This window comes from Ictidomys tridecemlineatus, chromosome 14, assembly GCF_052094955.1.
Source record: "Ictidomys tridecemlineatus isolate mIctTri1 chromosome 14, mIctTri1.hap1, whole genome shotgun sequence".
NCBI classification, from domain to species: domain Eukaryota; kingdom Metazoa; phylum Chordata; class Mammalia; order Rodentia; family Sciuridae; genus Ictidomys; species Ictidomys tridecemlineatus.
Genome location: NC_135490.1, coordinates 14,662,395 through 14,684,450, shown reverse-complemented (window position 1 = coordinate 14,684,450; position 22,056 = coordinate 14,662,395). Strand labels below are relative to the sequence as shown.

General features: G+C 46.2%; 1 protein-coding gene across 1 annotated transcript in view; it reads right to left on the bottom strand.

Moving 5' to 3' along the window:
• The window catches only part of Lzts1 (leucine zipper tumor suppressor 1), a 54,001-nt gene extending 49,381 nt beyond the window's left edge, over positions 1-4,620 (bottom strand). The window contains exon 1 of the mRNA XM_005329290.4: positions 4,482-4,620. The gene's annotated coding sequence lies outside the window, so the exon portion shown is untranslated. The remainder of the gene's footprint in view (positions 1-4,481) is intronic.
• Between the last annotated feature and the right edge of the window lie 17,436 nt (positions 4,621-22,056).

Here is a 22,056-nt window from a genome sequence, read left to right as displayed (position 1 = left end):
GGGATGTGGCTCAGTGGTAAAGCACCCTGGATTCCATCTCTAGTACCCCCCCCCAAATAAAATAAAATATGCTAAATTTCATTCTTTAAAGCAAACTCCAAGGAGACATTCTATTGTCCTAGTTTATTGGTTTTTTTGAGCTTTTATTACACACACACACATACAAAGTGCTTAGGGAGAAGAGAGGAATAGAAAAAGTGAGAAAAAATTTTGAAGATGTACATGCTAAATTATAATAATTATGAAAGTAACTGAGTTTTTATCAATTTGATTTTTTTTCTTAGGCATATTAATACTTTCCAGTGAATCTAAATCTAATTAGACTGGGGGTAGAGCCCGGTGATAGCGCACATGCTTAACATGTGTTGGCCCTGGATTTGATCCCCAGCACCCGCCCCTGCATAATCTGTAGGGTCCAGTTATAGCATGACTGGGAGGCGGAATAATGGGTTCAAATCTCAACACTCTTGGGAAAATCTTAAAAGACCTCCTACACCTCTAAAAGGTTCACTCAATTTCTTTGTCTGCCAAATGATAAAGGAAATCTTCCAGGGTTGATGGGAAATATTAATAACAATGTGTTCCCTTTTAAAGTCTGAAGTCCTGTGCAAGTAAAAACAGGATTAAAATCATTATTACCGAAAGCTTAGGGATGGCTGAGGGCAAGGTTCAGACACAGTGTGATGTGGGAGGCACCGAACAGAAACTGTAGCGAGAAAAGGCTGCTTCACCCTGCAGCCTGGCAACTGAGTCCAGCTCTGCTTGATGTCAGCCAGAGGGTTTGAATGACTTCCCTAAACCCTTGGACGAGGAGCTCTGTATACTGGAAGTGGTCCATCGGCACCCTGATTGGAGGCAGAGGTGACAGGTGAGTTACCTCCGCTTTTCATTCACCATGTCGTTTTGGAAGGGGGAGACAGGCTCCTGCTAGGGTCCCCCTGGGCAGAGTAAGCCTCAGCTCCTCGGTTCTCGGCTAGCGTCTTGGAGGACTGACTCTGGGGACTGCTCCAACTACTCTATACCTTCCTAGATTCAATTTCAAGGTTCAGTTCATAACCATGACCTCCCTCATATCTCTAGTTCACCTCCTTCCAGCGGGACAGCTGCTGCATTCAAAGTTGGTACAAACCCATTTCCAATTTACTTGTTACTGATTCATGTGAGCTGGTTCCTCTTTCCAATTATTTTTTTAGCCTTTAAAAATAAAAATCACTCATCTCCCTGGCACCCCACATAGATAAGATCTTGACTAAATAGTGAAATGCAGAGTTTTCCAAACTTGAATAGTGATCTTTGAAAGGAAACCTAAACTCATTATGAACCCTGGATAACACACATTGCCAACTTGATTTGAGAAATACCGAGGTGATGCAAAGGGCACAGGAAGAAAGCTACCTAATGGTGTGGCCTTGGAGAAACCATGGCCAGATTATCTACCCAAACATGGTAACAAGTCATACTTCCCAGTTCAGTGTCAAGAGTGTCCTAACTGCAGGAGCACAAAGATCAATTCAAAAGCAAACTAAAATGTGAGAGCTAAGATGTAAGCTACCTAAAGGTTCCCCAGACTGAATAGCTCTTTGCTGGCAAAATCCCAGAACCCCTTCACTATTGCCCTGGAACAATCTGCCCCAGAGGATTGAAGTGTACAAAGCTCTGGCTCTTAAATCCCATTTAGCATCTCCCCGCTTCTGTACTTGTACGTTTCTGGACCTGGAGATGGAGTGGGTGAGGACTGGGGTTCTCTTAGGCACCAGAAGTGTTGGAGGCAGTGCCTGGGACAAAGCAGGAGCAGCTTACCCAGGCAGAGGCCCTATAACAGAGGAAGGGAAGTAAGAAGTCACACCAGCAAAGTGTGCTCGTGCAGAAACCCACCACTGGATGTCACAGTGCTCCCTGCCAAGGGAACTCCTCATCATAACCCAGCGGTGTATTCTGAACTGGGAATTCAAGAGAAGACCTCTGCTTCTGGGAACTTTGCAGTTCTTGGGAAGTCAGTTAATCAATACCCTGACACCACGGGATGGTGGCAAGAACTCAGAGGAAGGCCCTTGACCAGACTAGCTAGGGGGAGAAGTAGAGGTGCCAGGTGAGAATATTCTGCACAGAAGGAACATGTGTTTCTCTGCTTAATGGCAGCAGGAGAATGTGGAAGGAGCCAGGGTCTGGAGTCTTATGGACCTGAATTCAAATCCCTGTTCCTGTAGCCTCTAACCTAGCTAAGTTATTTCACTCTCCTCTGATAATCACACATGCATGCCTGGCAGGGCTGCAGTGAGACTTAAAGGAGATAATGACTAAAAAGTACTGGGTACACAGAGTATTTAGTGAATGGCATTAAATCTCATTACAATATTGTCCATCTCACTAGTCCATAAGCTGCTTGATCCCGAGCTCTTCATCATTACTGTATTCAACTCTGCAGCCTTTCTGGAGTGCCCATGCTTTGGGAGAGTGTGAGGACAAGATTTGCCATTGGGTGTTGAGACGCCAGAGGTCTGCATGCATGGGTGAAGAGGTAGACGGCATTGGCGCTCCCAGCACACCCACCTTTCTAATGCTAGCCCTTGCCACCATTTACTGAAGCACATGCAGATGGAGGGGGCTTCCTACAGACATCCAAGTGCATGAGCTGAATTGGCAAAGCAAGTTAAATTGTTAAAGTGCACAGTGGCAGCAATAACTATTAAATGACAACCATCTTGAGCAACAGTGAATGTCCCACCCTCCCTCTCCCTCGCTTACAGACACCCTCTCATCCTGGAAAGACGCCTTTCCTTCCCTTTTCCACTGTTTTCTCCTGATTTCCATCAAGGTGAGTGTCTCACACTTAAATCTACCCAGCTAGGGCCTCCTTTTTGAACTCCCATTAGCCTAGACTTTGTTCCCAGTAGCTGTGGGGCCTCAGGGGGCACCCCTCCCTTCTGGTGCCTCGATTTCTCCACTGGCAGACACAGAGAGTAAACCATGTCTCATGCCAACCTGGTAGTTACATTGTGAGGATAAAGGAGATAACAAATGAGATAATATCTATGATGCACAGAAAGTCCCTCAGAAGAAAGGCGCTGGATAAATGCAAGATGTAGGGCCACACCTGATTAGTGTGTATGTTCTGCCCACAGCTCCTGCCCACAGACTCTTCTCCAGCCTTGAACACAACCACCCTTCTTGTCTGTAAAGGCTAGCTGTACATACCCATATGCACACACCCTTCAAACACCTCCATTTTCCCTGAGTGCCTGTAGAAAATTATTTTTGAACTTGGAGGAAGCTCCAGTTACAAATCCTCTCTTGCCCCTAACCGCAGCCTCCTCTCCAGGGTCTTGGTGTAGGCAGCTGATCTCCCCGTGGCTGGGCTCCAGGGCTCCCAGGATCACTAGTAGGCTGCACTTCCAGCAGAGGGGGGGACCCTTCTCTGGAGCAGCAAAGCTTTGTCCAGAACTCAGTGCCTGCTCACCAGCTTGCCAGCACTCAATGACCAGAGCAGGGGGGGCTGATAGTAGCCTGCTTAGGTGCTGGGGATCCATCAGCATCCCTTGTTTTTAGGAAGCTGAGATTCGGAAGCCAACAAGTCTGCAGCACTTTCCCAGGCATGACACCCGTGGGCGGGTGAGCAGAACACTCATATGCTCCGCAATTCAATCCTTTCCACTTGGAGCAGAAAAGAAACGTCACCTGGCCCTTGATGTTTCCGTGCCTGTTGCTGCCTGGTTGTGTGCTCAGCAGGCTGCTGACAAGAGGAGTTAAGCCTATAGTAGGGTGGGCTGGGGAGGGAGTGGGGGCCTGACTGCCTGTGGTGGGGGAAAGGATTGCACATGACTGTGTGTCAGATACTGCCTGCATTGCACGTCCAGGACTGACCCTGGTGATCTGTAGTTCCAGAAGGCCGCTGAGACACCAGGTTCACCCACCTTTCTTTCTACCCACTTCACCTCCCGTGATTTATTCCTTCAGGGAAACATGCCAAGCGTCTAATTGCATCCGTGTCCTCTCTCCACCCGTGCGTCCATGGCCCATCTCCGAAGTTCCAGGCGGCGAAGTTCAGCGACTGGTCCTTAACTGTCGGACCCTCTTTGGGGCCTCAGCCCCTGTGTCCTCACTTCCTCGCCTCACCTCTGACACTAGTGTCACCTAACACTTACGTCTCCAAGATCAGATTCGGGGCTGGGAGTAGGTAATCCCTGTCTGCCAGAGACCAGACAAAGACAGAAGGACTGACGGACGTACCATCATTTCCTTGGGGCTAGGGCCAGATCAGCAGCACCCACGGTGGCAGAGGGGGAAGACCCTGACAGCTACATGCGGAGACAAAGCCACCTAGACAGACACTGACACAGACAGACAAAGACCGACGGACGCCAGGACGCACGCACGGACTGGCACGCCGCGCGGGGAGCTCAGTTTCCCCTGCAGCTGGGCGCCTGCCGCGGCCGCAGACACTCCACGAGAGCCGGCACGATCCTTGGTCCACCGCATCTTACCTTCGCCCTGAGCCTCGGGGCTGGTTTAGGATGTTCTTCTTTTTCTTTTTTTCTTTTTTTTTCCGGCGTCTTTTGCGGTGTGCTCCAGTCTCCCTTGCTCCAGAGCTGGGGTGCCGGGTAGGTCCCTGCGACGCGGGCAGCAGCTCGCGGCTCTGGATCGCTGGACAAGGCGAGCAGAGAAACTTTCGGCCTCCCAGCGGGTCCGCAGCCACCGCAGCAGCCCGCTCTCTGCTCGCCAGCCTCTGCGCGGGGCCCTGAGCCGCGGGCGGGGCGGGGCGCGGCGGGGCGGGGCCAGCGCCGGCGCCGCTGATTGGCCGGGCGCTGCCGGCAGCCCCGTCCTCCCTGCGCGCGGCCTTTGTTCCCGGCTGACAGCTGGGGCCGCTCCGACCCCCGGGCTACTCGGTGCTCGTGGCCCGCGCCGGACGCGCTTCCCGGTCTCCGCGCTCTTACTCCACCAGACCGCACCCCGCGGCACTGCCGGCTCAGTCTTTCTCGCCGCTCCCTTTCTCCCACTTTCCCTATCCTGATCTAACCCCGCCTTCCTCCGTTCATTCCCAGCACACTCCTTTATCCATCCCCTCTCCGGCTCCCTCTGTCTGCATTCTCCTCTTCTTCAACTCTTCTTCCTCTGACAGCTTCCCTTTCCCAGTATTATCTCCCCACCTCTCGACCCAGCAGAAAGCCGGGTTTCTGGGTTCCAAGACCCGCCGGACCAGCAGCCGAGTGCAGGGCATTGCTTCCCCACGCCAGAATTTGAGACTGGAGCCCGGAGCGCCGGCACTCGCACTCACAAGCGTTTCCAATCACACTTTTTCGCCTTGGTCACAGGGGGAGCTTCAGGTGAAGGCAGAGGCCCGCTTCGTTTGCAACTCTTACCTGCACCCCAGTCCCCTTCGGACGCCCTCATTTTCTCATCCACCCTCACTTTCAACTTCTCACAACTGAGCAGGAAGGGCAATCGAGCTCACAAGTTTTGGCCGGACAAAGGGTCACTTGAAGGGGGACTGTGGAAGGGGTGTCAGGTGCTGCCTGAGGGCGCACTGAAGCTAATCCGTGAAAAACAGGCGTGGCAGAAGGCACAGCTCTGTGCAGCGGGTGTCAGCCCTAGCCTGAAAGAGGCAAATGTGGAGGTAGGGGGGATGGGAAAGAAGTGGTCAGACCGAGGTGCTGACCTCTGATTACACATAGAATGGGGAAAGACAGACTAAAGGGGAAAAACCGTTTTCTTTTTCTTTTTTTCTTTCTTTTTTTCTTCTGCCACTCCCTTGCTCAAAACCCAGCAGGAAAGCCTCCCTGCCTCCTGGGCTTGACCCTGAAGACCCCGATTCTAGGTTTCCACTACCGCAGAAGAGGGGTTTAAGAACTCAGATCTTGGTACTTGTCATTTGAGCCAGCACCTTCAATCCCCTAGGGTAACAATTCCCAGAATGTAAACTTGAGGGCAGAGATTTGTTTGTTCTATTATGTTGTGAGAAGTTTTGTTCACAGAGGTATCCCTAACACCTGAGACTTGCCAGGCACATAGTAGGCTATCAATAAATTCTTTGAAACCACGAATTCATAGATTATAGGTTTTCTGGGAGGATTAAATGAGAAACCCTGGCTTGTGGTAAGAACATACGTGCATGGTAGGAATTACACATAACACTACAACGTCTATGTGTCGATCACAAAGTCTACCTGGCAGCCTCCTCTCCTTTACCCACCAGTGCATGCATCTGTCTCTTAATCTGAAAAGCTTTTCTTCTACTCCTCTCTCTCTCTCAAAGTCCAGTGCCTAAAATGCAATATTTACTCACACTTTCTCTGATAATCCCAGGCAGAATGATGCCTCATTTCTCTAAAGTTTCATGTTCCTTTGGGTCCCATTTATTGATATATCATGTATGCTTGCTCTCAGGTAGGAATGTCTAGGGAATTTTTGCTGAAGGTGTGAGTACAGATCCAACATTCTGACCCTTAAAGGTAAGGCTGGACTCTGAGAAGGTGGATTTGGGGACCAGGGGGTTTCCAGACTTCAATCAAACTCATTTTTTTTGTCTTAAGATGTGGCATTTGATGGAACCAGGCAAAGAACTCCTCAAGCCCATTCCTGGTTCTGGCTCTGACACTGGCTATTTATATGCTCTTGGACAAGACACTTTCCTGGTTTGTCCGGGCAAGGCCGCAATTGTGCTCATCTGCAAAGTGGGCAGTTTAAATGAGTTATTCCTTACGGGCCCTCCTGCCGCACTGACATCTCCAATGGAGATGCTCAATAGAACACTGATTATGATGTGCGGCCATATAAGGAGTGCATTAGGCAGAGTGTGGGCAGTGTGTTGGTGTGTACAGGGTGGGACTGGGATGTGCCATGGAATGACAGGAATACCCTAGGGAAGGGATTCTTCAAAGATGATGTAGTGGCCAGGTGGGGCGGTGCACACCTATCATCCCAGTGATCCAGGAGACTGAGGTGGGAGGATGGCAAGTTCAAGGCCAGTCTGGGCAACTTAGTGAAACTCTGTCTCAAAATAAAAATAAAAGAGGGCTGGGGATATAGCTCAGCAGTAGAACACCCAGATTAAATCCCCAGGACCACAACATGGACAACAAGTACAGAAACAACGATCAAGTGGGTGCCCGGAGAGGGGGTAAGAGTGAGAAGCGGGAGGGGGAAGACCTGTGATGGATGACACTGTATATGTGTATTGTGGTTGTAGTGTGTGTGGGGGGGGGGTGGAGAGAGAGAGAGAGAGAGAGAGAGAGAGAGAGAGAGAGAGAGAGAGAGAGAGAGAGAGAGAGAGAGAAGAGAGCCTCTGGAACATGATCTCCAGCAGAACAAAGCCATAATTAGCTCCTGATTCAGCCATCAGGTATGGTACTGCTATGGCTGAATGAGTTCACACATTCCATCCCCCCAAACTGTGGATTTCTTAATGTGACTCTCCCACTTTCTAGTCTTGTGAAGGAGCTGGCCCTTCCTGGACATCTGGGTTCCTGAGAAGCTGTCACATTGGGTCTCTGCATCCCTTCACCTCTTCCTTGTTTGAGTCAAGTCTAGAAAGCAGGATCGTAAAGCTTGTGCTTGTGAAAATTCCCTGGCCTCCTCCTCTATTTGCCCCCTGCCTACAGGGCTTACTGTTCTGGCTTGGCATCTCATTCTTCATTGCCAAGACCCAAGACTGGCCACACAGGACCAGACTCATGTGCCAGGTGAGCAAGCAGCCTGTCTGGATTGCAAACATCTCTGCCTGTCTTCCTTGATATATTTTCACTTATCACAATTTAAATAATTGCTTAGATTTATGTTTGTCTCTCCAACTCTTCTATAAGTTTCTTGTTCAAAGACAAGCACGTCTCTCCTTATTCAACACTGAATCCCCAGAACTCAGCACACGGATGGTATACAATAAGCACTCAAAATATACCTGGATGGCTCTGGAGATGTAGCTCAGTGGTAGAGTGTTTGCCGTGTGTGCCTGAGGCTCTGGGTTTGATCCCCAGCACTGGAAAAATACTTGAATGGATACTGTGGTGTGTTTGTATGCGTGTGCTTGGGATGATGTTTCAAAAAGAAGTGGACTCAAATTCAGAAGATCCACCTCTGTTCTTGCTTCTTCTTCATTATTCTTGCTTGCAGTTTTGTTACAACATTTTTTGAGATCAGTTTCCCCTCAGTAAAATGGGTCTAATGACATTTGCATTCTCCATCTCGTGGCGGTGGTAGAAAGATGGAAAGAATAGGGTTAAAGGTGCTGTGGAAGCTACACAATGGCACATAAATATTTAATACTGTGTTGGCAGGTAAAAAAAGGCTAATTCTAGGTAAGTGAGGCTGGCTAATCTCCAGAAGTAGAAGAGAAAATTCATGAGGCCACTGAACAAAGCTTTAATGGATCAACAGGTTGTACCCACTCTATCTCCTCGACACCCTAGTCAAGGAAAAGGAAGCCTGATTTTCCTGCAGGTGAAGCCAATGCCTCACAGCCTTAGAGGACGTCTCGCCAGAGTCCTGTCCTCCTCTAGAGTAGAGAACAGTTCCCCCGGAGTTGCCCTGGGTATGCAGCTTTTGTTACCAGAGTGCACCTCTTATCTCTGGACATGAGCAAACTGTGCTTTGAATTGGGAGAAGCATCTTTTCCTTGACCTCTCTGGGTGTTCTGAAGATAAGCACGGTGCAATGCAAGTACCTTCCTAGAAAGTACCTATGACTTTGAGGAATTGTTTATCATTACCATTATCACTGGCATTATTATCTGCAACTTCATTCTAAGTATTTAACCCGAATTCAGGTTGAGGAGACCAGAGAAGCTACAGGGGGAACAGACACCCTTAGTTGCCCTGGGAGAACTTGCTGACATCAGGATTCCCAGTCAGTGATGACCCCTTTCCACTTAGATGCTCAAGGTACATTAGGAAATATGTCCACCTTACTCTTTCAGTGAAAGAAAAAATGCATCAAAGAGCAAGACAAGAAACTGGCTCAGCTTCACTGGGTTTAACGGCAGGCGCCACACCCATCTCAGAAGCATTGTGACTGGTACAGTGCCTGAGTGCGGTTTGAGCCGGTAGTGGTGACCACAGGCAGGCAGTCTTCCCCTGAGCAGAGAACAGTGGACCAGCCAGCTTGTCTAGTGCAAGACCAGGGCTCAAATGGCACTAAGGGCTTCTAGTGTGAACAGGTTAGGATAATTCTGGAGGAAGCCTTTGATATAAAAGCCAGATCTAACTGGACTACAGAGAACTCAGAAGGAGAAGTTCTGGTTGATGCTCCCGCCCCTCCCCCTCTCCTTCCAACAGAATGGGGTTCCAGGTCAGTTTACACCTGGCTTCACACTGGTATCAGGGCTCAGGTCTTCCCCTCTTGGTTCTGCCATCTTCAGAGCATGAATATTGTCCTCGGGATTTCAGGATGGAGCCCTCAGTCTGATTATCACATACAGAACCAGCAGTGGACCAAGGAATGATAAATCTCTGTGACTGAGTCTCTTTGTTAGAATGAAGGAAGCCTTTCCCAGGTGGTCCTCAGTTGATACAGGAGTGGTCACATCACATAGTGGCCATTGTCAGATAGTGGGGTGTGTGTGTGTGTGTGTGTGTGTGTGTGTGTGTGTACGCATGCGCGCGCACACAGGTGCACACATTTGGTTTTGTGCAAGCATTTTGAGGGTCGACTAGATATCGAGGTATACCTGTGAATCTCACCTTTGTCTTTGAGAAGGCGGAAGCCTTAGAGAGAACAAATAGTCATAGTGTGCCTATTGTATACCACATCTCCGTTGGACACTTTATCTGTAGTATTCTATTTAATAACCATAGAAATAATTATCTCTATTTTCCAAATGAAAAAACTGCAGCCCAGTGTGGTTAAGTAATTTGTCCCAATTCTCACCATTAGTAAAGGGAAGAGGACTAGAATTCAGGCCCATCCAAAGCATTTCTTTTCTTTTCTTTCAGACTACCTATGTAGAATTGATTCTCTTCAACTTTGTCCTAAGCTGAGACCCCACAAATATAGGAGTCTTCCAGGGCCACTATAAGCACAAGACATAAAAGTTCAAATTGCTTTGCTTAGCTCTCAAACACGAACTACTTCCCCAAGACCTGTGTCTCTCCTCTCGCTGCTAGCCCAGAGTTCCACATCATTTCTTCCACCCCATCACAGCCTCTTTTATGTCCATACACTTGTTCTCCTTCCAGTTAGGATTGCAGAAGTGTCTTCTAAGAACCCTGCCAAGCCCTGCCCTGCCCTCCTGGGTCTCCCACCCCAACACTATTGTACCCTGCTCCTCAGGCTTTCACTGTATACGTTGTAGCTTGTGTGCAATTGTTTCAGGGGAATGAATTTTACTTTCCTACTAGATTTTCAGTGCTCTGCTCACGACAGGCACTCAGCAAACACTTAATGCATAAATGAGGGGAAAGACCACCTCTGACGTTTCTATATCCTTAATAACATTCAGCCTGCTCCTGAGCACATGGTTGGTGACTAATGGACTAATTGACTTTGGGCTAATTTCTCCCCAGGGTTGAGGAATGGCCTGCAGACAAAGATGTTGGCATGGCCCTTGTCAGTTCTGAGGAAGGCCTTTTACAAATGGGCCCTGTCATGCTCACATTTGCTCGTAGCCCTAAACTCATTTAAACAAATAGAGCATATGAGACCATGACTTCTGGGAAATCATTTAGTTCCTCTATGGGGAATGTTGGCACATTCATTTCCTCCCCCCAGGGGGGAGAAAAAAATAGCAGAGGCTTTGGAGCCTCTGTGTGCTGCAATTTAATTTACTCATTTACTCAGTGGTATCTCAGGAAGCTGCTCCAGGAGTCCTAGCCAGAGAGGCTGATGTTTTCTTAGGGCAGGAGGCAGAAGGGCTGTTTGGGAGGAGAGTGTGCCCTGGACTTGGGCTCCTGCTGGCCTGCGTGGCTTTCTCCCAGGTGCCTGCACCATTTCAGTTTGCATCTCCGTCCTTCTCCCATGTGTTCTGGGATTAATTCTGTTCTTTCACTCTGCATATCAAGTCCTCTATTGGGCAATCGGATACACACACACACACACACACACACACACACACACATACACACATATATATATATATGTATTTTTCATATTTCTCCACCACATGAACTCAGTGTAGTTACCTGCAAAACTTAGGGGAGAAGCAGCAGAGGGCAGGGGAGGGGATGTGGCACAAGAGGGAGTCTCTGAAGTTGCTTCTAGCATTTCCCCAACAATTACAGGGGGGAAGAAAGAGAGAGAGAGAGAGAGAGAGAGAGAGAGAGAGAGAGAGAGAGAGAGAGAGAATATGGTGGCAGCCAGGTGGAGTGGCCCATCTGTAGAGGATCTTGGTTAAACTTGACTAATTTTACCTTCAAAGTTCAATAGAGAACATTGTGTGAAGCATCAGTTTGCTTGAGGTTTCCTAGCGGTGGTGCGGTCCTTCTCCATCTGCAGGGGCCCATCCTCGGGGTCAATCAACTCACAGGCTCTTTTCTTATCATTATTCCCTAAGCAATACGGCATGGCAACCACTTAACAGCATGTCCATTGTCAGTAGGTCTTATAAATAACCTGGAGATGATTTAAAATACATGGGAGGATGTGTGCAGGTCTATGCAGATTCCATACCATTTTATATGAGAGGCTTGAGTACCTATGGATTTGGGTATTCTGGGGGAGGCAGTCCTGAAACCCATTTCTTCTAGGTTGGAGGGACAATGGTACTACCTCCTTGTGTGGCTGTGAAGGTAAATGAGGTGCTATGGGCAGAGGACTTAGAACAGTGCCCCGTGGAGAGAAAGACTCTCCAGCGCTGGCTGTTGCTCTTCTTGTCACCCTCTTCCCAGTCAGAAACCTGGGTCCTTTCTACCCATTTTCCCCCCTATTAGAAACAGTCCCATGATTTGTCCTGAAGCTCATTCAGCATGATCTTGTAGAGAAAGAACAACATTTAAAGCCTGGGGACCTGGAGTGGGCGACGTGGGTTTGAATTCTTCTCTGTACCTAGTGGCTGGTTGTGTGACCTTGGTCTAGTCTCTAGGCTCCAAACGCTCGTTTTCCTGGTCTCTTGGGTGATATTAACAATATAATTCCACAGAGTTGGACATAGGAAATAAAATACATGGTCCACTACAATTCTGGGGGGTAGTGACTACTATAAAATGGAGCACCTCCCACTGGGGCCCGCAGGACTGACAGCTTAAAGTCATCTCCTTCCTGACTCCGCCCCACCCCCTTCCCTAAGGTCTTTGAATTCTATCAAAGGAGATAATTACTCTGAACGAATGAGGCAAGAATCAATTTTCTAGTGTTGGAAGTGGTCAAAGGTAGTACTTGGTACAGGACTTCCTCTAGTCCTTGATGCCTCAAGGTCAGGTTCTGAGGAGAACTGGAACACCAAGTGCAAAGCCCTAGCTCCCTGTGGGGAGGCGGCCAGGGGAACCAATCCAAAATGGCAGCTTGAGAGGAAGTAGCCGGCTGCCTGTTCTGGAACCTCTCAGAGCAGTGTTTAGAGTGTTCTCTCTCATTAATCCTATTTAAAGCCCTGCCGCGGAGAGAGGGGAGGCGGGGAGTCCTGTTTCAACTTGCAGCGGTGAGGTTCCCTGCCTCCAGCCACCTCCACGGCTGCAGGGCTGAGCTCAGTGCCAGGAGGGGCAGGCAGCCCTAGGGCCACTGCTGTGGCTGTCACCACCTCAGCTGCACAGACTCCCCGACCCTTAGACCTGCGTTTGACTGGCCTGACCCTGGCCCTGATCTTGGTGGAGACAGAAGCTGTTTGCCACAGAGGCAGGAGGTGCGGTCTGGCTCTTCTGGTAATGAAGGGTGTTGGGTAGAGGTGACTTTCCATTGAAGTGCAGTGCGGGTGGGGGCCAGAAACAGGGGGCTCCTGTGCAAGACGGCTTTCTGGGAAAGTCCCTCTCCCTCTGGGCCTGGGGAGGTCTTAAAAGCTAAGAACAATTATTCTCCGCTTCTTTCTTTGGGGTTCTCATGGAAGAGCCAGATGGAAGGAGAAAGAACCTCGCTTGCCTTGGAGGGGAAATGTGTGATCAAACCTGTTATTAATGAGGCAGGGCCAGCCTTCTCCAGAGAGAATATGGGGAGTGTTGTCCTCTCTGGTATTGTTTCTTGGAAGCCAAGAAGAGACTCCTTTTCCTAACGATCTCCCTGTAACTGAGATCAATGTTTGGGACTCATCTATGGGTGAGACAGAATCTTATACTGTTGTCTGCAGACCAGAGTTAGTGGGTAGCTCTGACATATACCAGCTATGTAACCATGAGGGTCAGCTGACTTAGCTGTAAGGTTCAGAGAAACCCCATGTTAACATATCTCACCCAGTTATTACCAAGACCAAATGAGGTGGACCAGAAGACACTGTTCCCAAATGGCAGGATCTCCTTATCCTGACTTATACTTGTTTCCCAATATTCCCATAAGCATTAGGGGCCAAATACTAACATTACAACTACAGAGAAAAGCTCGCCCTCCTCTTGCTCTCAGGACCCTTTCCCTAGGACTTCTGTCTGACAAAGATCTGAGCCTTTCCTAGAAAGACTGGCCAGAGGTTGAGAGTCCTCTGTCCCATGCTCAGTAGAATACTACAAGAGTACAATTGATCTATAGGAAAGACAGAATCTTCTAGTGGCATCTGAAGATTTAGGAGCAAGTGTAATCTGTCAACGGGAAACAAAACTCTAATTCAGGACCAACACCGGTGGGGCCAATGACCTTTGTGAAGGCACTTAATTGTTTTATATCTTAGTTTCTCCTCTCAACAAAATGGAGATAATAAAATTGCATCCCTTGTGTGCATTTGGCTTGCATAAGGGTGACAGGAGACTGAATAAAACCTTGCAAATGTAAGGTAATTTAGACCCTTGGGACTGTCAGGCTGTCCTTGATAAACGCCCATTTGGCGGGGACTCTTGTTATCTTGAAACACAGCCAACTTCACAAGGATTTGCATGAAACTCCTACAATGCCAGGCACCATTCTCATTGCCTTGAGAGCAGTAAAGCAGTTGGCGAAAATATGCTATTTTAGGATTTAAAACTGAAAAGCAAAAAAAAAAAAAAAAAAAAGGAAAAAAATCGATGTGAGCATAAAGGGATAATTTAACAGGATTGTACTTGAGAGGAAAGGGGGAGACATTATATATTAACTTCTAGTCAAGTGGAACTTGACTTTTATGTAGCAAGAGAAATCACCACCACTGGAAAAACAAGTTAACAGCCCTGTTATCACCACGCAGGGAGAAAGTGGTGCAAACTATCTCTAAGACGTCTCCGGGGTTTGAGAAAAAACACTCATGTTTTAGACCGACAGAATCTTGGCCTGGACATCGGGAGACGTGTCCTTGTGGATTTCCTTTTCTCCTCGGGAGCAGAGATTTAGTAATTGGTAGAGGACTTGATATGCTCCAACATTCTCTCATTTGATTTTTGTCCACCTTCTAACGTAGAGAGAGCAGGGGTTATGTCCCCACTCCGCAGTTGGGAAGATCGAGGCTCTGTGAGATTAACTCACATTCTAACAAGCCACAGAATATGGCAGAAACCACGTCTTTTTTGAATTCACGTTCTTGACATCCAAACTGAAACCTATAGACTAATGAGAATTTGACAGAACTCAATGTCATCTTGACCCATGTGTCATCAGTGCAAGAATCCTCATGAGAGCAGGTAGCTACCAAACTGCTTCAAGATTTATGTTAACAAAGAACTCGCTATTTCCTGAGACAAACCCATTTGCTTCTTTAGTTATTTATTATTTGTTTACGTATTTATTTAGGTACTGGGATTGAACCCAGGAATGCCTTATGACTGAGTTACATCCCTAGTCCTTTTTATTTTATACTATGAGCTAAGTAACTGAGACCTGCCTTGAACTTGACCTGCCTCAGCCTCCCAAGTTACTGGGGTTGCAGGTAGCCACCACTCACTGGGCAAACCATTTTATTTATAACATTTTTTACATATTGTGGAATTTTGGTGAAATGAAAGTGAATCTCTCTCTCCCAATAACGTAAACCTATCCATCAATGGTTCATTAAATGTTGAAGCTGGAGGAGAGCTTGGAAATGATGTAATGACAGCTCAGGTCTAAGTGATGGGTCAACATGAGCTGCTGGGAGAGCTCAGGGCTTTGCTCCCAGGCTGGTCCTCCAGCTCTACTGCATTGTGCTAACCCTGCCCACTTGAGCAACTCTAATAAGTCAACTCCCTCTTCCACCCAAAAGTCTCACAGATATCTGAAAACCACAATCCAGTCTGCTTGAGTTTCTTTCTTTTCAATTTGACTGTTCCCACTACTGGACCAATAGTCTTAGAACATGATTTCTTCATTCATTCAACTAATATTTCAGTAGAACCAGCTCTGCCCAACACTCTACTCAATGCTAAGTAGTGAGCAAGACGGATTCATCTGTGTCTTTATGTAACTTCATGAGATAGCCTGGTAGGGAACACAGGCATTGAACAAAGAAAATAGAGGGTGGGACATGCAATGACACAGGAAGGACACAGACATACAGGAATCATTTCAGGAAAGGCACCTGATCTGTGCCACCACCAACCACCTTGTTGCTTGGGTGCTTGCTTTCTGTCTTGCAAGGTCTCCATGAAGTCTGGGCCCTGAAATAGTCAGATAGATTCTCATATTTGTTCAAGACAGACAAAAGCCAATCTCTTTTCTCTCCCCCAACCTTTTTTTTTTTTTAATGTTTACCTTATTTCTTTTTTCTTTTTTTTTTAAGAGAAAGAGCGAGAGCGAGAGAGAGAGAATTTTTTCAATTTTTTTTTTAAATATTTTTAATGTGGTGCTGAGGATCGAACCCAGCGCCCCGCGCATGCCAGGCGAGCACGTTACTGCTTGAGCCACATCCCCAACCCCCCAGTTTTTTTTTTAACAAATTAAATTGTCACAGGTTGGGGTGGGGGCGGAGGGCAAGCTAAAGCTGAGTTTGTTTGTTTGTGTTTTTTTTTTTTGCTTCTTGCTGCTGGCCTCTGGTAGCCTTAGGTCACCTAAAACCCATGTGATCTACTGTCCAGGCAGACCTGTTCAATATTTTCATGGAAATGAAGCAATTCACAGTTCACTCATACTCTATTTCATCTTTTTGGCTTGGGTCCAAGATTCTACTCTGTAACCATCTTTGTCTGGGTTTCTAGTAACAAAAATACGTTTGCAAGAACTAGAGACATGCTCAGGTCATCTCGGTTCCTGGGAGTTTATTGTAGGGACAAGAAAACCACAGGCCCCCAGCAAGGGCTCCTAAAGAAGGCACTGTTACTCATCACTGAGGAGTGACCACAGCAGCTGCAAAACGAGGGCCCTGGGACCATCTGCCTCTTCTTCCTACTGGAGTCTTCTTCTCTCCTCCTCCTTCTGCCTGTGTCTATCATTGTTTCTTTCCGTCTCTTCACTTCTACACCCTCCTGTCAGCTGCCTGTGCGGCTTTTAAAAGCCCAGGAGATCTGAGGAAAGCAGCCTTCCTTATCCAGCATCTTGCACCTGCGTGGTCTGGACTCTGCAGATCAGACACTGTCCCTGATCTAATCGGCTGCAGACGGAAGGGTGGCATCTTGTCCGAACAAGCACACTCACCGACGCTTAAGGAATTTCTCAGAAGAGGGATGTGGATGATCAGGTCCCAGAGCAAAGACTCTTAAAGTCACTAAGTGTCTGAGTGCTTCATAACCAGCTTCTCATTGATATTGAGATTTCATTCCTTTAAGTGTTTACTTTATGTTTCCTGGGTTTCACTCTTTTGTGTCTAGTTCCAGACGTGGTCCCTCCCTTACAAAGCAGGCCGTCTCCTTTCTCCTCTTCACGTGTGTGCTGGAAGAAAGAACCATGATCCCAGCCACTTGTCACTTGAGCCAGAGGAGATTTATTACTTTTAATCTAATTGATGCTTGTTATAACAGGAATGTCTTATGCATCAACAAAGATATTGTCCAAACTTGTGGTGGAGTTGGCAGTCACTCAGTGTCTTGCCATATACCCTCCTTCTTGTCTCTACATCTAGTCTTTGATGGGCAACCAGGAAGGGGGATTCAGAAAGCTGGTTTTCTGAAAGGAGAGAGATAATGTCATCTGTGGTTCCTGCGGTCAGCCATTCTGATGTCATTTTTTTGCTTGACAGAACTTTATAGGATCTGTAGGACTAAAAGACTGACACTCAACAGGGTACTTACATGTCCATTGGATACTCCCTGTTTCAGACAAAATATAATTACTCTTTCAGTTTCTTGCAATCAAGATATGAAGGTGGAGTCAATCAGTAGTGTCCTTCATAAATCCTGAACTTGGCTAAAGTCATAACAACATGCATTGAGATCTGTAGGGCAGAAGTTCTCTAAGTATAAAATTAAAATAAAGTAGTGTCCCAGACCCCCAGTGGGTACCTGAAACTGTATATATATAAGTGTTTTTCCTATACCTACACACCTAAGATGAATTTTAATTTAAAAATTAGGCAATGTAAGAGATTAACAATAATAACTAATAACTAAATAGAATGATTATAAAAACATATTATAATGAAAGTTGTGAATGTAGTCTCCCTCTCAAAATATTTTATTATATTATACTCACAATCTTGTGATGGTGTGAAATGATGGTATGCCTATGAGATAAGATGAAGTGAGATGAGTAGCTCAGGAATTATGACACAGTGTTAGGCTGCTATATAACAGTGACTTGAAAACCAGCTCTGTAATATCATAACAGGCCATCTGATTACCAAGATAGCTACAATGTAACTAACAAGCAGGTAGTTATACAGCATGGATACTCTGGACAAAGAGATGATTTACATCCTAGGTGGGAAAGATTTTATAACACTACTCAGTTGGAGTATAATTTAAAATTAGTGAATTTTTATTTCTGCAGTTTTTCTTTTAATATTTTTGTACTGCAGTTTGATTGTGGATAACTGAAATTGCAGAAAATAAAACTGTGTATGGCAGAGGGACTACTATATTATGCAAAATAAGAATGGCTGTTTGATCAATATGCCCTAATTGTCTATGCTGTGATTTTCAAAGTATGGGAATCTGCTAGAAATTCAATGTCTCAGGCAGCACCCCCACCTATAGAATTAAAGTCTGTGGTTGGGAGCCATCAATCTGTGGCTCCCAACCACAGAGCAAGAACTCTAGGTCATTTTTTAATTTTTTAATTTTTCGTTTTTTTGGAGGGGTGGGTAACGGGGATTGAACTCAGGGACATTCAACATTGACCCACATCCCCAGCCTGATTTTGAATTTTATTTAGAGACAGGGTCTCACTGAGTTGCTTAGCACCTTGCTTTTGCTGTGGCTGGCTTTGAACTTGCGATCCTCTTGTCTCAGCTGGGATTACAGGCATGCACCACTGTGCCCGGCTCTCCAAGTCATTTTGATGTACTCTTAAGTTGGAGAATCACTGTCTTCAGTTAGAGAAACCAGAGCCATTTTAATTTTCACAAACATTGCTAACCAAGGTAAAAAGTAAAATAGATGTACATTCTAGATGTTTACAATGCCAAATGCCATATTTTTTGCAAATATATTTATATGTTTTATACATAAATCTTATATGTCTATGTACTCCTATAATTATATGTTATATATTAATACAAATTTTATATTTACAGATATCCATGTACACACATGAAGCAGACCTTGTGAACTATGCAATTTGAAGATTTGTTCTCTGGAGGATTTGAATAGAATCACTTTTCTTTTTCCAATTTGTACTTAGAACCAACTCATCAATAAGATAAAGAAACAGTGGAAGTCCACAAGAAGAAAATCTAAACACCCTCGTCATTTCTCACAAATACTAGGTTGCTGAATGTGGCTTGAGTAGCAAGAAAGCATCCCATGAGGAATTAGAGGAAATCAGGGATGCCATACTTCCCATGGGAGGAAATATCAGGAACAAATAGGAAGCATTCTCCCCCACAACCCTAGATGCTAAAATCCACAGGGGTTTGTCGTTATGCCACAATTAACCAAGAATGTCGCTCTCCCCACTTAAGGCTGGAGGGGAACTCTAAATTGAGGGTCCTTCTTTCCCATTTAGTTCCCATGTCCCAGGTACCAGGGGTAGTAGCATCTTTGGGTATTGTCCTGGAACCTCTTCAAAACAATTTAGAGTCCTGTGTTTCTAAAGTTTCTGAAATGGGTGATTAATTGTCCACTAGTAGGGCTGGGGGCGTAGCTCAATGGTAGAACACTTGCTTAGCATGTGCAAGGCTGTGGGTTTAATCCCTAGTATTGGGGGTGGAGGGAAAAGTGCATTAGTTTAATGAACTCCAAACCACTCTGTTGCCATGGCTGAAAATTGACTCCTATCCCAAATCACGTCTGACCGCATTTTCCAACATAGCACATAAGAAGTTCAACGGAATTACATGACCTACGAAGATCTTCTAATTATAAACTGCATAAAGATATTTCATTAATAAAATGCTTGCCATTTAGGAACACCCCAAGTCTGAATGTAGATTCCTCCTCACTATTGAATTTCCAAGGAAAGTTTAAGTTCAAAGATTAAATATCCTTGCCAAGTCAAAGTTGAAAGAAACTAATCTCCATAATCAAATTTGCTTGCTTTTGTAGTCCGAGTTCAAGGAAATTAAAGTTCGAAATTCGTCTTCTTCAATTTCTTATTCTGTTTGGACTCAGCCAGGGAATTCCTGATGGTCGGGTTTAGCTGGGATTCCTTCGTCTGCCACCACCTGGACCTTCACGGGGTGGTGTAATTCCTTTAGGGCCTCAGGAGTTTCATTAATCCAACGCCAAGTCTAAGACACCTCACTTTGAAACAGCTTGATCATTAAGAGGACACATAGGATTATCATAGAGTCCAGACTTCATGTACTCCCACACCTCCAATTAAGACTATCAGTCAACCTCCAGCACTCACCCCAGACAAAACTATGTTCTCAGACGGCAACCTGAGGGGAGGATGAAGACCAAGGAGACCGTGGCTTCCTCTTTACCATCATGTAGTCAGTTTGTCATCTGGAGGCCACGACTGATGAACTTGACCTCAGCTGGAAGAAATTTCCTGGAAAATGGTTTGATTTCGGTGTTATGAATTGTTTACCTTCAGCATTATGAATTTACCTAAACCAAGACTGAAGGCCACCTGTGCACACTGCCTGCCCTCCCTGAGGAGGGCCCGGGCACATGGCTGCCTTTCTGCACAGCATACACATGTGCCTTAGCCGTGTCCCTCTCAGGAAGGGTTCCTGCAGGTCCAGGGCTGCAAGGAGGGTGAGCCTTTCCGTCTCTGCTCCATCCAGTGAGCAAATGTTTTCAGTTCTGGGCCACAGAGAAGAGTGCAGTAGCCTTTTGTTCTGGAAATTTTTAGGAGCAAGAAGCTTCTAGACAAAGTTTTTTTTTTCCTCATGCCCATATGTTTCTGCTGGAAAGTTACCCTCGGATGATCCTGGCCAGAAGCTGCTGTGGGCTTCAAAATGTTTTGCCCTATGGCCTAGAGATAGCTGCTCCTCGACTTCTCCAGACCTGTTTAAGTTACTGGGGATTGAACCCAGGGGTGCTCTACCACTGAGCTTCATCCCCACGCTTTTTATTTTGAGACAGCCTTTCACTAAATTGCTAAGGGCCTTGCTAAATTGCGGAGGCTAGCTTTGGACTTGGGTTCATCTTGCCTCAGCCCCTGAACCGCTGGGATTACAGGTGTGCACTACTATGTCCAGCTTCTCTTGCACCTTGAAACTAATCTCTATGAATATAAAATTAACCCTTCCAAGACTCCCTCTTTGAGCCTGAATGTAGAATGGCATTTGGGAAAGAGAGCTTAGCTGCACCAATTTAGGCCTGGCAGTAACAATTAAAAATTAGAACATCAGCAGTACTCTGTAGCCAACAAGAGAAACAGGCTCACTTACAGTTTAAAAGGAAAGGATGTTATTCTGCCCATCAAAGACTGAAGACTCCTTCCTTATCCCATCTCGCCCTCGGCGGGGACACAAGTCCAGGCTGCTTCTGCATAGTGCATTAGAGCAGCCTGCAGGAGGCTTCTTTCTTAAGGCCTTACTAGACTGGCATCTGCTCTGACCAACCACATGGCCTGAGCATCTTTGCCTCCAGCAGGTCCAACCAGAGCAGCGTGTGCTTGAAGCTGACCCTTCTCGTGGACAAAGCCATTATAGGCTGTGCAAGCCTGTGGCAGCTCTCTTTCTTGTGACTACCCTGCTCCTACCCTTACCGTGATGAATCCATCTATTGCCCTCACCAGAGGCTGAAGCAATGCAACTGCCCAGTCTTGAACCTCAAACCTCCAGATCTGTAAGCCAAATAAACCTCTTTATTTATAAAATTAGGCAGCTTCTGGGATTTTGTTATAGTGATGACAAGCTAATAATGCAGGTATCAGGACATTGAATAGGGAAGGAGTATGTTTTCAACAACTGAAATTAGAACAACTAGCCGTCCACATGCAAAAGTATAAATTTGGACCCCTGCCTCACACCATACCACCACTACCACCACCACCAAACAACAAAAACCCCCAAACCCCAAAAAACTCAATATGGAAAATAGGTTTTAAAACTAAATAGGTGTTAAAACTAAAAATTTTTAGAAGAAACAGGAGTGATATTTTGAACTAGGCAATGATTGCTTACAAGTGACTCTAAAAGCAAAAATGACAAAATAAAAGATAAGAACCCTGTATAGTAGACAATGCATTGTTATTGCTATTATGTTTATGGTGCATGTGAGACCATCAAGAAAGTGAAAAGTCAAGCTGGGTGTGGTGACACACACCTGTAATCCCAGCGGCTGGGGAGGCCGAAGCAGGAGGATCACAAGTTCAAAGTCAGTCTGAGCAACTTAGTGAGGCCATAAGCAATTTAGTGAGACCCTGTCACAAAAAAAAAAAAAAAAAAATTTAAAAGGGGCTGGGGAGGTGGCTCAGTGGTTAACCACCCTTAAGTTCAATTGCTAGTACCATGCCCCCCCCCAACAAAAATGAAAAGACAAGCCTCAGAATGTGAGAAAATATGAAAATATTTGCAGCTCACATATCTGATAGGGAGTGTCAGACTATCTAAAGGACTCTTATGATTAA